The 16,983-nt window shown below is 35.2% G+C and overlaps 1 protein-coding gene and 1 long non-coding RNA gene across 3 annotated transcripts in view; one reads left to right on the top strand and one right to left on the bottom strand.

Moving 5' to 3' along the window:
• Window positions 1-11,231: 11,231 nt before the first annotated feature.
• LOC107663975 (uncharacterized) lies at window positions 11,232-14,071 on the bottom strand. The gene is made up of 3 exons (XR_001631409.1): window positions 14,004-14,071; window positions 13,840-13,844; window positions 11,232-11,243 (listed from the first exon to the last, which is right to left on the bottom strand). It is a non-coding gene; the product is annotated as an uncharacterized LOC107663975 (long non-coding RNA).
• The window catches only part of LOC107663974 (D-glucuronyl C5-epimerase-like), a 62,092-nt gene continuing 58,286 nt past the window's right edge, over window positions 13,178-16,983 (top strand). For both annotated transcript variants that reach the window (XM_016454415.1, XM_016454414.1), the window contains exon 1: window positions 13,178-13,313. The gene's annotated coding sequence lies outside the window, so the exon portion shown is untranslated. The remainder of the gene's footprint in view (window positions 13,314-16,983) is intronic.

Here is a 16,983-nt window from a genome sequence, read left to right as displayed (position 1 = left end):
ATGGAATATGATGAGATATGCATTTGCATAAATAAATCTAACAGCTGTTCTTTAGATACAGATGTTACAACACAAGGCCTCCAATCTGACCTGTCTTATCTGACTTATTAGATATTTGAATTGTGCTGAGGGCTCACTTTCATCATTTAAGGTCCACTAAACACAGTTATTTAAAAATATATGGGTGAATGACAGTGACCTAAATGCTGACCCATGTGTTAGGTTGTATAACTTATCTTTGTCAACATGTGTAAAGGTTGCATTCTCCTAAAACACCACTAGATGACAGCCTTTCATAGGCTGAAAACTATGCCACATTAGATTATGATTTCTGGATGAATCATGAAAATACATTGATATTTTTTCTAATTCATGTTTCTATAACCTATTTTCGTTAAATTACACAAAATGTATATGAACTTGTTCAGCACTATTAGTAGGCCTATTATGAGAATTCACCTGAAAAGGATTATGTATTTGGGTCTGAGCAAATGGAGCACATTCTTTCAGTGACCAATTGATTATAACCATTCACTATTAATACGCTGTAATGTTGACTTATTCTTTTCATAAAATTAAATTACTAATAATAATACAAACAAACAAACAAAAACTTCATTCTACCGTTTCTCAGTAAGCACACCGATGGCATATTGCTGCCATCTTCTGGTTTGTTAGTTAAATACAACAGACCGACACAATCGCCTGAACAGTTTCACCATCTTTTTTTTACTCTCTGCCGTTAACTGTTTGAGTTTATGAAACCTAAATATCCACTAAATATGACCGTACTCGTATAGAGTCCTTTAAAGTTTAATTTTCATTTTACCATTTTTATAGCACAGGCCCATATGTCGAACTTTTTTTATCACACAAATGTAAATGTACAGTCATTGACATGATGGCAAATTTGCTGTTACATACATACTGTAATACATACAGCTAAGTACGACCTCAACCTTATAAATAAACCTTTTTCTGTTGACTACATGTGTAGGCCTACTTTATTGAGTCATAGTTGCAGTAAAATATTTTGACCACACGATGGCAGTCTAAGAAAACAAGTTAACAGTCTTTAGGAAAAGTATGAATATTGCTGGTGAGGCCTCTATTCGGGGCTCATGAATGTGTCTCGCTAAATAGTCCCAGAGGAATCTACTGATAGAAAATGAGAACCATTACAATCACTTTATCCTTTAGGGTACAAAACACTTGAACAAATGATTTATTTCTTATTAACTTAAATCAGAGGCTATGTGTAGCCTATGTATGTACACAAAAGCTGTCACTGAGGTGGTACCCTTTCAAAAGGTATACTAAAATGAACCATTTAGGTACTGATATGTGTTTTTTTTAGAGAGCAATATGTACCTTTAAGATACAAATGTGAATGAAAATGGTGCAAAGTTGTAACTTTTGCAAAGGACCTGCCCTATTGACAGCTTTTGTACAATTTTTTTTTCTGAGAGTGTATTAAATTAGATTAGAAGAATACAAATACAATTTCATTGTACCCACAGAGGGGTGCATAGGCCTACTGCTAATCATCTTCTTAAAATCCACCTCTTTTTGGACTGCATTGAACAAACACTCTCTGACGTCAACATCAAGATGGAGTGGGTTTGTCAGATGAAACAAACTGAAATAAACCCCTGCATTCATTATTAATGTTAATTGACTCTAGGATCAGATCTAAGGCGGAGATTGTAATTTGATAGCCACTTAGAGGGTATGGATATCCTGCTCTACAAAAGCATTCAAGACCATGTGGCTGAATCAAATTATGCCATCTCATAGTAACATTACAAGTGGCTGAGATAGTTTCATGCCTTCGAAGGGCCATGATTTAGATTTTAGAAACTGTTATGGATGCACAACCTCTATGCAACCAAGGGTTGAAATCTACATTACTCAAAACTGTTAACTAGTGCTCTATATTCTACCTGCGAGGGGGAAAAAAATCTTCTTTTGTGCTCCATGAACCAAATATCAGCATACGGCTTTATAATGACATGAGGATGAGTAAATAATGACAGAATTTAACACCACATGCTCAGAGAACAAACATAACAGCGTTTGCACAAAGATGCAGTGCAATGATTCAGAAACTTTCCATGATTCACTCACATGGGCGACATGAACATACCCACATCTTTTTTTTGTCTTGAGCACAGATAAGACAAATTTGTCTATATGTTTTTTGTATCACGTTAATTTCTATAATGTATTATTGTGTGATTATGTCGTGCACAATTGAAAGATAGAACAGATGGCCATCATAAAGTGCTAGAATGAGAGGAAAATGCAAGATATGTAAAAAGAAAGTGTGCCTGTAGGGTTATGTTCTGTGTCATTAACAGTGTAGCTCTCAGCTCTCGTCTCAAACATTCATGAAGATTCTGTCCAACAGGATCATGAGATGTTGTTTGTCTTCAACTGTTCTGTCTTCCTCCCCCACAAAATTTGAAATGTTACCTCTTGCTTTCTCTCTTTAAATGTTCAGTTTCAGTTTTAATGGGTTTTATTGGCATGACATAATTGCACATTTGTATTGCCAAAGTATTTGCAGCTTACAAAGTGGCATAGAAAGCAACAAGAATGGTGCAAAACAATGTAAGTTGGGAAAACTAGCAAAAGACAAAATGTACTTGTTAATTAAAAAAATAAATATTAAAAATGAATAACATTAGACAAAAAGAAGTTGTGCAATAAAGGCAAAGAAAATGCAGTAATAAGGAAGAAAAATAAATTAATAAGGATGAACAATAGCCCAATAATGAGCAAAAGAAACCTTCTCACACTCCTTCTTTGCCTTCCTGTTTTTTGCTTATTATTTTCTCGATGTTCCCAATCCATGTATGAAATACACACTGTTTATTCCTCATTCTAAGGCATTAACAATATAAACTTTTCTGCTCCTTGTTTAGCTCTCAAGTTTTGAACTGTATCCGCTTTCCAATCCCTCAGAGTCACTTGACCAAGCCACTAGTGATCTATTAGCGAGCGTTGTCATTCATCTGCTGGAGAGAGCTGTGACGGCTCTCTGTGTCTAATAACCAGTGTTGGGAAGGTTACTTTGGAAATGTAATAGGTTACAGATTACAAGTTACCCTACTTAAAATGTAATAGTAGTGTAACTTTTTCAATTACTTTATTAAAGTAATGTAACTGATTACTTTTGATTACTTTTTGATTACTTTTAAATGTAATCCCCTTTGTAATCATTAACATTTTCATAAGTAACTGTAATTTAATTACACATTTTTTCTTAGTAACTGTAACTGATTACAGTTACATTTATTTTGTAATTAAATTACGTAACGCCGTTACATGTAACTAGTTACTCCCCAACACTGCTAATAACCATATAAGACTGATCTACACAACTGCTCTTTCACTCGGATTCCCTAGTGTCTTGTGTCTTCTAACACTGCTGTGGTGCATTAGACCTACTTTTTTGTCTGTGTGTACTTAACAGATAGATAATAAATAAAATAATACATATATATATATATACAGGGTAAGATGGGGGAAGTTGCCCAACTTAAGAACTACTTACCACCACCTGGGGCAAGAAGTCCACCGTCCACTCTTACGAACTGTATAAATAACTTTTTATTTATTGTTTTTTAATGCCATTAAAATACTAAATCAACTATTCTATTTCAAATGGTATTTTGACAATTTATTTGAATAACTGAATAAACGATGACAGGCAAATCAGAATCCCAGCAAAACAGAGGTAGAATTATTCTTTGTATTTTAAATGTATAATTTAAACGTATTCTTTATATGTATAATGTTATGAGGTACACTTATATAAGACTTTTATTCAGACATATTTAATTGCCCATATTTTAATTGAATATGTGTCATAATAGCAATGCTATGAGTGCAAATTGAATTATTTCACTCAATTAGCCAGCAAGTTAATCGAAGATGTCTGAAATGTACAATAATACCAACATGACATTCTGGGCCAATTCCAGGGGTACCATCTTACCTCAAGGGTCTAATTTGATCTTTTTACTTCATTTTTATTCCTTAATTCTAAAAAAAAAAAAAAAAAGTCCACAAATCCCCTATTAACAAATTGACACACACGAGCACACACAAACACACAAATAAATAAATAAATAATAATATAATGTCATAGATCACTATTTTTCAGAGACACAAAATGTGATAAATTAACCTCAAAATGGTTTCATTTGACTAATTTTATTTATGATCTTTCTGTTTTGAAAGCGCCCAGTCTGCTGTCTCTACATTTCTTTTTTTTTGGTCCAAATCTTTGTCTCGCTCTCTCACTCCGTTCTCTTTTCTAATATCTCTCGCTTTATCCGTATTATGTGTATGACTCCATCCTCCAGCTTGTAGATAATCACATTGTAGTGCAGCAGTGGATTCATAATTGTATATTTACTGTCTGCAATACGCCACACTGGTGCCAGAAGGACATGAACCAGACAGACAGTAACTTTGGGTTCTATAAATGGAAATCTGCCAGACGGGATGAGATATTGTAAGTGCGGCTCCTGCTATTCAGTTATCAAGTGATAAAGTTGATGGACTGATTTTTATTGATGGAGCACCTTTTTAAATCGAACAGTTCACATTTAAACAGAGGCCAGCGCGAGCTTATAAAGAGGATAACCCAAGGCTGAACACAATCATAGAAAACAAAGGAAAAGGTGATTTCACCCGCTAAGTGTACAAACCATCTCATACCGTAATAAATCAGCACTGTCCTCTAAAAGTGTACTAAAGTTTCTCCCTGCAGAGAGCTCAAACTCTTTTTTTCTCCCAGGTTTACAAGCTGGCTTCTCTCCAATTGCTCCCTTGTCCTCTATAGGCCGGCTTTACTATCATGAAAGTGTGATTCACGATTCATGATAAGGCAAACTGATTTACTTACAATGACAGTCATTGTGTCCTTGAGCACTGTCCTGCTGAGAACACCAGCATAGATGGTCACCACTGTATACTGAGTTTTAGATACTTGTCTAGAACAATATATGTATATAGTGTCAAGTTTACAATAAAGCTACAGATGCCAGATCTTTACCATATGGGGATAGTATTTTGGTGACATAAAGAGCACAGTGTTGCCCAGACAAACACACCATCACACCACACTAAAATAATGCAATACATCTGAACTAAACAACATAAAACACCCCAATAACTGATGGCAAAAATAAGAATTTGACAAACATTTGAAAATAATAATAATAATAATAATTTGCAAGAAATTAATATAATGCCACTTTCCCTATTAATTATTAGAAATTCACACTTCTATAGCTTATAAAAGTAGAACTGTTAAAAATAATTTATGTGTTTAGTTCAATGCATTTAAAAAAAATTCACTTCCTAGGCTCCAATAATGCCTTTCCCCCTTTTTCCTGTGGCTAGCATTATCCAAGTCGAGGTTATGCTTTTTCCAGTGCTAGAGCTGCAAAGGTTGGTACCTCTTTATATAATAAGTAAATCTCTGATTATATGCTGATACTATTTGTTTCTGGCTCAATTTAACAAAAATATTGATAATAGCAATATAGGCTTGATAGTATTAAAACATGCCATTAATCAAATACTATGTAAAATGCTCCTGGTTGATTCTACATTAATTTGGGGGTCCAATTTATAAATATATTTACAATTACAAATGTTACTGTTAAGTGTGATTGTTATTAATCACAGAATCCTGTACAATTAATTAGTTAAAATGTTTTATTTGATTCACAGCCGCAATAAAAACATAATATCAATTAAAATATGTAAAATTACTTGAATTACTTTTTAAAAGTATGTATTAAAGCAACTTAGTTCTAACCTAATTTTTTTTTGTGGTCAGTTCCTGCTATTTTGTGATAGTAAGCCTCATGCTGTTCTATACGCAAGAAATAAGTAGAAATTATTTACCAGATAGATATGCATTAGTGTGGTGTATCTGCAATATGTTTATTATAATGTTATGAACCAGAACCTCACTTTTGCTTGTTTAGAAAGAAATAATGAGCCACAAAAGTGATCAACTGTGACAGTGACAGATTGTGAAGGAAGCTTTCATGTATAGTTTGCCTATTGTGCATATTGTGAAATAAGTATTAGCTTGTGGATTGTTGTTATGAAGCTCTTCTACTGTATGTTTTTACTGCCATACATTTCTTTTCAAAGCTGAAAACAGACACTATAGGCAGCTTATTGGGTTATTAACATTCTATTAATATTCCACAAGTAATATTGTAAATCAATACATTTGTCCTGTCCATAAAATGTTAAATTAATACTCTTCTGTAGGCTGGAGACATACACAGCTGTTTGTTCCACCCACCTTAGAGGTTCAGTGACACGTTAGCGACAAACTAGAGTGCATTTGCATGTTGTATATAAAAGCAGAGAATTTGTCACTCATCGTACCCTGCTCTATGAGTCTTTGAGACACAGAAAGAAGAAAGTAACAGAGAGCTGATGGCAGACTGAGCAATATAAAAGATGGATTTGTGAAAAGGCTTGGGGGGGGGACTCATGATAAGAGTAAGAAAGCAGAATAGATAGACAGCCGAGCTGTCAGACGTATAGACACTGAGGAGAGGATTTAATGAGTATGTGCATGCCATGTAGGGGGAAGGATGAGAGAAAGATGGAAATTTGATGAGCAGTAGTGGTCCCGTTGCCACCGTCTTCACAAGCTCCCTCGCCCCCAAACCTCTCTTTTTCTCTTTCTTTCGCAGTCTTTCTGTGTGTCACCCAGGAGAGGAATGCACATCTGCTTAACATGCAGCAGATATAAACAACCACACACACTGACATTCAGAAAGAGACTCTATAGGGTGAACAGCAGAAAAAGATCTACAAAGTCTTGGATGCATTTCTGTTTTATAGCAGGGGTTTGAATGGATCAAATGTTTATATTTACAGAAAAAAAAACCTGTTAAATGTAGCCTATAAAAAATCTGGCAGCTGTGGTTGCTAAGAATTCACCATGAAAATACAGTGACAATGATTCGCATTTGCATTCCGTTTTGCCTGTATATTTTACAACTTATAAACTTATGTTTAGGTAGCATAATGTAATATACCAGTCTACTTGAACTTCCAAAACTTGCATGTGCCCTAAATGTGCAGATACAGGTGGTAAAATAAGCCATCGAGGGTCATACACACAAAGACAAGGTAGTGTCAGGGTAACATACATGACACTAAAATCATGCAAAAATAATATGAGCTAAATAACAAAAAATGTAAGACAAAATATCAAAAATAAGAAGGAACAAAAATACTTAAAATAAAAAACAGATACCTCATGCAGGGGTTTCTGGGAAGTCATTTTACTGTTTCTCACTGTAAATAAGCGGCTCACATTTTTACTTGCAGAAAAATGACAAAACATAATTTTAATGATAATTTACTGTAAAATTAGCTGTATTTTCATTATAGAGATTAAAAATGGAAATTATATGGAAATTCATACATATAAAATTGCACATGCAATGCTAAATGTATAATTTTGGTATAGGGCAGTTGTTTATTGGTAGAAAATATGTATATTTAAGATGAAACTTTGATGTAACAATATTGTGCACACGTTTGAATGTCTCTCAACATACGCTGAATAAAGTGTTTCAGTAACACTAGATAATGATTTTGATGACAAAGAGAACATTGGCATAAGAGTTTGGTCTGTTGTTGCTGTTGTCAGTCTTGTTTAAGCAGATGTGACAGGCTGCCTAAAGTTCAGCAAGCATGTCTCATGCTGTTTTACCTGCTCGCTTTTCTTTTAGGATTTTTGCAAACAGTGTGTGTGTGTGTAAGCACATATATGTCTATGCTTATTTCTTTCTCATTGACAAATGATCAATATACCTCTGACCTACTTATGAGAAATACCCATCAATTACTAAAAATAAACATTCTTTTCCATTCTGTCATCATTACATTCTCTCAGATTGTCATGTTGTCAGCCAGTGTCACTTTGGCCTCCTCGTGGTGGCAAGATTTCAAGAACAGTGTGACACCAATAAGCAAAGAAATACAGAGAAGAGGAAAGCAAAAGGAAGAAGCGGCCAGGCGTAGTAAATATTTATGGGGTGCTGATGCTCTCTGACTGGGTGATGCAGCGCGTTGAAGTACATTAACAAACACAGTAAGCAGTCTGCATGAATCTTTTATATGCTTGGAGGTCAACGACAATAAAAGACAACAAAGGATTGCAGCAAGCACACACAGCAACCCTGAAATCAATCAGCTGTCAGCCCCCCTCACTCTCTCTGCAGACCAACAGGATGTACCAAACTAACTGAAACCCAGCTGTGGCTATTGTCTGAAATGTCTGAAAGCATGGATCTAATGTGCCGAGCCACAAATGTATTCTGAAAGAAAACAAAATAATGTGATTAATTTTGTGATTAACAAAAATGAGATTAATGATTAAAGGTGCCATAGAATCCATTGATACAATATTATTAATTGTTCTCTGATATCTACATAGAAGGTATGTGGCTTAGGTAAGGGCAAATAATTTCCACTCAGCTCTGCTCTGATTGGCTGTTTCACAGTGCGGCTCATTTCAGTAGCTCACACAGCAGGAAGGAAACACAGGGAAAATATATATTTCAATACTATCTCTCGCAGTTATATTGTTGGGTAATTATACTGTATATAAACTGCGGACATCAGGGAGCTGCTATTAATATGCGGGGCATTGAAACTGCTTGCGAATGCACGATCGCGTTTTACTTTCACTTTCGCGATTTGCGATCGCACATGCTCTGTGTAAACTACAGCGGCAGTACTTACCACACATTTTACAAGATCAGATGCTTGTTAGTGGTGCTCAGGATCTGTAAATCATTCGCCATCATCCTTAGTCATCATCTCTCCTTACTCTGTTTATGTGGTAAGTGAAATCTTGTGTACTGTAATGTAACAGGCTACTGCTAGCAAGCAGCTATGTCCCTTTAGTGTGGCTAGCATTATTTTATTAGAACGCGCGTTATTTGCTTTCCGTGCCTTTCTGAATACAGACACCAACCCATCCCTGCACTTCACATCCCCTGCACAGCCTGTAACATAACATTTATTTCCATGATCTGCCATTTTCGCTGTTGTCCTCGCTTGTTTCTTCAAAACACTTGCAGAACTTCTGATGATTTGGCTGTGCAGGTCCGGCTGGCCTAGAACATGGGCGGGTATATGCAAATGTTGGGGGCGTAACTATTAGTGATCCCGACTGTAACGTCACAGTCGGTGTTATGTTCTGAGTCGCCTATTTTTCAGTGGTCTTTTGAATGCACAAGATTTACATAAGAAGGAGGAAACAATGGTGTTTGAGGCTCACGGTATGTCATTTCCATGTACAGAACTGTTATTATTCAACTATGCCAAGGTAAATACAGTTTTCCATTCTATGGCACCTTTAAATCAAAATAAAGTTTTGTTAGCTTTTAGTAGTTTTGAGGCCATCTATATGATTGTATGCTCCTAAAAATAGTCTAAATTAAATTTAGATATAGCAGGTATATATGTTTAAAATGAACATTCTTTCTCTTCAGGAAAAAAATGAATTATTATTATTATTATTATTTTATTAAAAATAAGCACCTAGATTGGTTTTGCCAAAATCCCCTATTTTAATAGATATTTTTTTCTTTTCTTTCTTTTTTAAATTGGATTGATAGTCTTAATATTACATTTAAATAGCAATATTTAAATTGTATTTAAAGGAAAATGAAAATTCCGTCATTAACCCTCATTTCGCTCAAAACCTGTATGACTTTTTTGGTTTCTGTGGAACATAAAAGAGAACTTTGAGAAATTTTGATAAATGTCTCTGTGTGTGTGTGTGTGTGTGTGTGTGTGTGTGTGTGTGTGTGTGTTTTTAATACAATGGAAGCCAATGGTAACTGTTTGGTTACCAACGTTCATCAAAATATAGGAAGAAAATTATACAGGTTTGAAATGATGTGTGGGTGTGTAAACAATAACCCAATTTTCATTTTGGGTCAACTATTCCTTTGAGAGAACTACAGTTTTAAAATCTACAATCTTCTGGAAATGACTCATATTTTCTTCTAGATGTTTTTGAATGTTATTGGATTTATTGCCTTCAATAATTTCTATCCACAACTCTCTCATTGTCTAAGCTGAGTGTTTTCCATTAAGGTGATAATCACAAAAGGACACTGGAGCATCAAAAGAGGCATCATCACTGTCTGAGAAAAAATGAGAAGCTGCAGCGGACTATAAATATCCAGGGTCTACCTTATGTCTGTCATTCAGTTTTCTCTGTTGAATTACTGAAACAACAAATACCTCAGGAACAATGCCCTCTTTTCCTCTCGGTGGCTCAGGCCAGCACACACACACACACACACACACACACACACACACACACACACACACACACACAGTGAGATAACATCAGCCATCTTTGTGTTGAGCATTTCCAAACTGCCTTTTTCCTCTCACTTGTAATTCTTCTGCAGCTGTGGATGAGCAAAGAAACTGCAGTCCCTAAGGATTACTCTGACTATGGTGACTCAAGAACTGAATGGACCATTTCCCAGACCCAAGACTGCCTTTTCTTCAGGTTTGTTTTTTGGTTTCAGCAAAATGACAGAGAGAAATAGACATTATGCCAAATTTCAGAATATGCATTCTAATTTGCAGCTGTGGTTAGAGTCTGACAGGTAAAGAAGCCATTGACTAGAAAACAATCTTTGTAAATATATTTCATAAAACAGAAGTTAAGTAAGTAAATAAATAAGTATTTATATTATTATAAAAGTTAAATATTATTTTATGTCAATAAAATGACAAAGCAGAACAATAGCTCGGGGCATTTATTTGTAGTAGCTAGGATGACATGTCATGTCTAACTAAAACAACAGAACACAGATATAAAAAGACTAAAAAGACTCCCACACTTCCCTGAGAGAGCTGTCAAGATAAAAGATTAGGCTTTTAAAGTTGTTCTAAAGGCTTTTGTTTCTTAGCTTTAGCATATTTTAAAAGGGGGTAGTTAATTCAACATCACAGCACTGTGTACTGGAACAGTGTGTGGGTGCATAATCACAAGTATTTTGTGACTGTTGGCGCAGCTTGACATGTTTTTGCTGGGGAACTCATGAGGGTCATGGGGCTGGTCATTAGGATTGCTTCCAGATGGATCGTGGGTAGTGATGCAGTACAGTGGCAGTGTACATTATCATTGTCATGCTCCTTCACTCTGCAAACTGACTCATTGTGTTAATCTGTGCACCACATGCACATGTTCTAAAAAAGAGACGTCAGTGTCTCTAATAATGGGTCTGTTGGGTCAAACTATTCTCAGAGGCAGCAGATTAAAAACAAAAAACAAATGCTGATTTGAAGCATGGAAACTTACATTCACTTGTAGATGTTAAATGCGCTTAAAAGCTTATTTATTTATTTTTTAAGTGTTTAGTACCATTCTCTGTCAACAGCATTTAGGGAACAATGATCATTATTAAATGCCATTGATTTGTAGAATGTTGTCTTGAACCTGAAATATTCCTAAAAAGTAACAAATATTGTCATAGTATATACACAATAGCGTGTACTATTAGTACCAAGAGCTTTAACCAGGCAGAACACACACAGATACACATAGCTTCAAATATGTCCCCTACCTAATTTGCTAAACTAATTTGTCACCTATAACGTTGCTGAAGTTCATTAAATTTAAAGTTGACTGACTGAAGCTGATTTCAACATGTTTTTTTCTTCCGTTAGCCTACTTACACATTATACTTATCTGTTTATTCCCCTTCCTTCTCTTTCTATTTTATGCTCTTATTTTTTAAATTATTTTTCTCTTAAATAAGTGAATTTCTAAGGCCTTTAAATGATCAATATGATCAAAACTTACCTGAAAAACCTGTGCACAATCTAATACATGCTTTCTGCCCTTTGACTGATAATTCATAGTTTTTTAGTAAGTAAAATGCCTTTTAGTATAATTCTAATAATGTCCATCTTTAGATTGTTGCTGTGAAATCTTCAATGATTTTTATAATGTAAATACAAGAATAACTTTTATATTGTTTGTAATATTTCAATATACACATTTACTGGACTGAAGCAACTTATTGATTACCCATACATGTTTTTGTTTTAAATACATGTTAAAATATATAACATATGATACATAAGGCTTTATTTGTACTTCGTGCTTTATCTCTCAATCATCATTGTATTGCATTGCATGTTTTGGCCCCAGTTAAAACTACAGAACTTTAATAATAAAACCATGGATTTTTCATGGATATCATCTTACCAGGCATATTATTAGGAGATATACAGCGAAAACTTTATATATGTAGTCTGTTTGCTGTTATAAAAATCTTTTTGACTTACATAACCATCAGTGTGTCATCTTACTTTTTGGCCATGTAAATAACACCGACTCCACCAAACTGCGTATTTTTGCTCAGTTTGGGTCTCTGAGAGAGATTCTTAAAGGTCCCATATTGTCAAAACTGAAATTTCCTGGCTTCTGCCTCCAGCTAGCGCTGTGACGTCGGCTGACCCTAGTTACCTGTGGTTGGCCTGGCCGTGCGTCACGCAGAACACAACAGACCAATCAGAAGAGAGGCTCATGAATATTAATTAGTCAGGCCAAAATCGACCTGTTCTCAGCAGAGCTCCTGAGAAATGAGCTGTAAAAATATATTGAGATGGTTTTTGGTACTTATACCGCAAACATATATTCTTAAGGACATCAAAACCTAAAATAAAACTCCAGAAAGGTGAAAAATATGGGACCTTTAAGACTATTATTCATATATCAGGTTTTACAAGGAGCACAACCTCTTATTTTTCAGTCAAAGCAATGCACTCTGGTTTGGTATACATGACTGTAAAGTCTGCAGATTTGCTCATATTTTCTGAAACGTGTGCATATCGGTTTTCCTATGTTTGGTTTGCCAAAACTTCAGTACTATCCTCCTGTAAACAAACTGCATGATTGAGCTCTCCTGGATGTCAATCTCAGTGAACTGACCAATAGTGTCGGGGATGTCTCGCCCTCCGCTTCCTTATTGGACGACGTGTCTCGAGTATGATTGGTCAGTCCAGCGCCGTCAGGAGCGTTGTGATATCGCGATATTTGTGGCATATGTTTTCTCGCTGCAGCGCCGTAGCGGGCTGAGTGTGGGTGCTTGACTGCCAGTGGAGCCACCGTCTCTCTCTCAAGCGAAGTGCAAGCTGAGAGATCAAGGCTGTTAACGTTGCCTTTTAACTTTTGAAGGGCCTGAGGAACAGCGTGCTTGAATGTCGCAAAGGTGAGTAAATACTGCTTCTTTGCGTCTTTTTGCTCATTTAGTTGCAGTGCTAACATGTCGACAGTGCAGTGCCTTTGAGTTGAGCGTCAAGACTGCTAGCAGCTAACGTTAGTCTCAGTCATTTTAGTTCGTTTAACTCTTAATTGCTTAAAAATCAATAAAGGACAAACTCTAGTTCCCATAGCAACATCACTGTGCTCGTCCCTTTGACAGCATGTCCTCGCGACTGTCGCGGAATATAAAGAAGTTCCCCGTACCTTTGCTAATCAGTGCTATTGAGGAATAAACAGTTAAAGCTCACTTGTGTGTGATGACAGCTCTGTAACACGGATAGAACAACAGAAACCTCTTCTTTCTGTTCACGCTCTGCCAGTGTTTGTCTTGCGTGAACGTGGCGTGTGCTGTGCTGTCAGCGATCGGACTCTCGCTGAGAATCAATCTTTGCAGGATTGCCTCCTTTGAGCACATATGGTTTTGTTTGCAAGATACTATAGATACATTGATAGGTACTTTTGGTTTGACTAACGGTATCTGTTTTTCTTTGAGATGACCGCACTTCTGGACTGTTCAGATATGTTATTGTCGCTTTTATAAGCTGAAGTGGTCCTTGGCATAGTGCAGGTACGTTGAATGAGCACATACCTGAATATAAAATTGAATTTTTGAATATAAAAAGATTTGTGGTGGTACAATGCTAATGTTTCCTAAAGGTGTACTTGGTAATATTTTGCTAATTAAAAAAAGCAAGAAATATAATTATAGAGATTATAAAATATAAATTATATGAAAAGACATATCAGTCTTTTACAAAAAAAAAGCTATTTTATTCTACATGTGAACATGCATCGGTCATGAAGGGACCTCACATGATACATTACATTATACATTTGACAGAGTGACTTATACTTTATATATTACGCAGCTCTGTGGAATACTTGATTTTGATTGGTCAATTGTGGTCAGGTATTTCCTAATATTTGCTGTCATTCACTGTATATTTGCTCATCCGGGAAACTGAAACTGCTCAGTGTAGGTGATTTTTTTTATTGTTATTTCTATAATATTATAGTATTTATTAATATTTTGATTTAGCCTTTATTTGTATTATTTCTGTTTTCATTTTTTTTAGTATTAGTATTTTATTTTTTTTTTTTTTTTTCAGTTTTAGTTATTTGTTTTAGTACTTGAACTTACACTTATTTATCGGTTTCCAGGGCAAAACTTTTGCATTTTTTTTTAACATTTTTCATTTTTATATGAATTTTTTATATATTTATCATTTATTTTATTTCGGTGACCAAAATGATTTTTAATGGTTTTAGTTGCTTTTCACAGACTGTTGATGATGCATTTCCACAAAAATTAACATGGTGAAATAATATAGCACTTTAAAAATTTCGTTAATTTTTTTCTTTTCCTTTTTTGGAAAGTCTAGGAAATGCAATAGTGGATTTCTTTTTTCTTTGGCTATTGAAGGAAATGAGAATAATAATATCTGCTATAATCTCCCTTGTACATTTTATGAAATTTAGCCTGCTATTGTTGACTTGCACGTTTCGTCATGGAAATGTGAAAAGGGTCCATAAAGTGCAAAACCATTCAGTTGAAATAAGTCTGATGTTGTAGTGAAAGACTTTTATATCAAGAAATGTTATGAATAGTTATTTTTTCATCCTTTCGGATTGTCACTAAAATATCAGCTAGCACCCAATTTTGAGTATGCATGCTCACTTGTGAACGGCAGACACCTGGACCAGTAACAAATTGGCTGCGGTATGGGCTTTACATTAGCTAAGTGCTATATGAAATGGCTACATGAGTCGGTTATAGTTTCAGGGATCAGGTGTTCAAAGGACAGAGCGGAGTCATCATATCTGAGCTGTGAGGAATTGGCAAACTGTCTTTTTGATAGCCTCACTTGCAGAAAAGAGTCCAGTCCAGTATAAGGTGAGATTTGTGGAACTATTTTTTTTAGTTGTAGGTTGTGCCAGCTCTGCTGTCTCCAGAAAGAAACAAATAGTTATTTTGTGCTGCCCTTCTTCAAGTAGAGATCTTCATTCATCTCCTCTCTGGAGTCACCGCTCGAGTGCCGAAGGGTAAATGGGGAACAAGAGTAGGTAAAGTCTTCAGTTTAAAACAGATGCAACTAAAATTTTGATCTCTGCTTAAAATGCTAAATTTTGATTAAATATCGAAATGACAATGCTTTATGTGTGCACGTTTTACGGGAGTGTGCTCAAACCGTCTCTCTCAGACAGTGCGCACATAAACCAACGTTTTTGCTGATAATTGCTCGCAAACTATTTAATATCACTTGTTTTTAAACTGCAGCGCTTCGAAACGTAAATTAATTTACAAGCTTTTATGACGACTCTGCACAGAAATGTCACACGAGCATAACTGCAAAAGAGATGATAGTCCATCGCAACAAATTTATTTTACCGTTATACATAGCACCCTATTTTACTGTAAAATAAAACAATCAAGTATTTAAGAAAAAGAAATTACTTCACAATACAACTGTAAAATTACAGTACTAGTAGTTTTGCTGTCTTATTTTCTCCTTTTTTTAAACATGAATCCATCAAGATTTTATTTTGGCTGAAAACCACAGGGATCCTTTATAGTTCTCTTTTGTTGACAACTGTTGGTTTTTAAATACTTCTTAGTATAAGTTTGGGAAGTTGGTTGGCGCATGTTGCATTCCGAGAATTATGTTACAAGCGGCCCAAATGCAGAACCGATGCAAAAAAACACTGAAACATGCTTGAAATGCACATGCACTGAAAACACTGCTTGCCTATAAATGTTCACTCTAAAACACATGGTGCATATATTTATTTAATTAAATCACAGCCTTCTAAATTTGATCATTGCAGCTAGGCCTGTCGCAATATTCAAAATATCGACTTATCGCACAATATATTACATGACCTCAATCATTTTTGGTGACGCAATATATTGCCCATTATATTTACATAAAAATTAATGTCACCATGTTTTGTACATTCCACTTGCGCCTGTATCTTTTGCAGCTTCTCGTACATAACGTGGTGTAGTTGGTGCTAGTTCAAATTTAAAAAATGCTTCTACAAAAAAAGTTTCATCTACAGATATGGCTTTGTTTAGGGATCTGTGCCTTTGTGCATACGGACATCTGACTGCTAAGTAGTGATTGTGTTTTTCAGCAATAGTGTGCACCCTTCATTTACAGAGAAAAGAAGGTCAGGGAAAAATCTGTAGATGGAAAAATCTCCATACTTCTACTTGTTACTTAGAAGATGATTATTTACTATTTATTCAAGTTTTTTAAGGTATCTAATATTTTGATACTTAATTTCCATGATCTAAGTATTCTTAAGAATGAAAAGTTTGTTGTCATTTGAAAGTGTGTTGGCCTTCTTGCATTATTATGCTTTTATATTATGATTATATATTCAGTGGCATAAAATGGTCTTGAAATGACAATAATATTGTTAATCGCAATTATTTCTGGTGCAATATATCGCACAACAAAAAGTTGTTATCATGACAGGCCTAATTGCTGCCATATCACAGTTTCTTTTTATTTAGCTTTATCGTGCCGCCGTAACTGGGATATAGAGTGTTCCTGACTTTGCTAATGTGTCTTGAAACCTGGTAACTATCTGCCTAGACCTGTAATTGAGGC

This window comes from Sinocyclocheilus anshuiensis, unplaced genomic scaffold, assembly GCF_001515605.1.
Source record: "Sinocyclocheilus anshuiensis isolate Anshui unplaced genomic scaffold, SAMN03320099.WGS_v1.1 scaffold2129, whole genome shotgun sequence".
NCBI classification, from domain to species: Eukaryota; Metazoa; Chordata; class Actinopteri; order Cypriniformes; family Cyprinidae; genus Sinocyclocheilus; species Sinocyclocheilus anshuiensis.
This window is presented reverse-complemented; position numbering and strand designations above follow the sequence as displayed.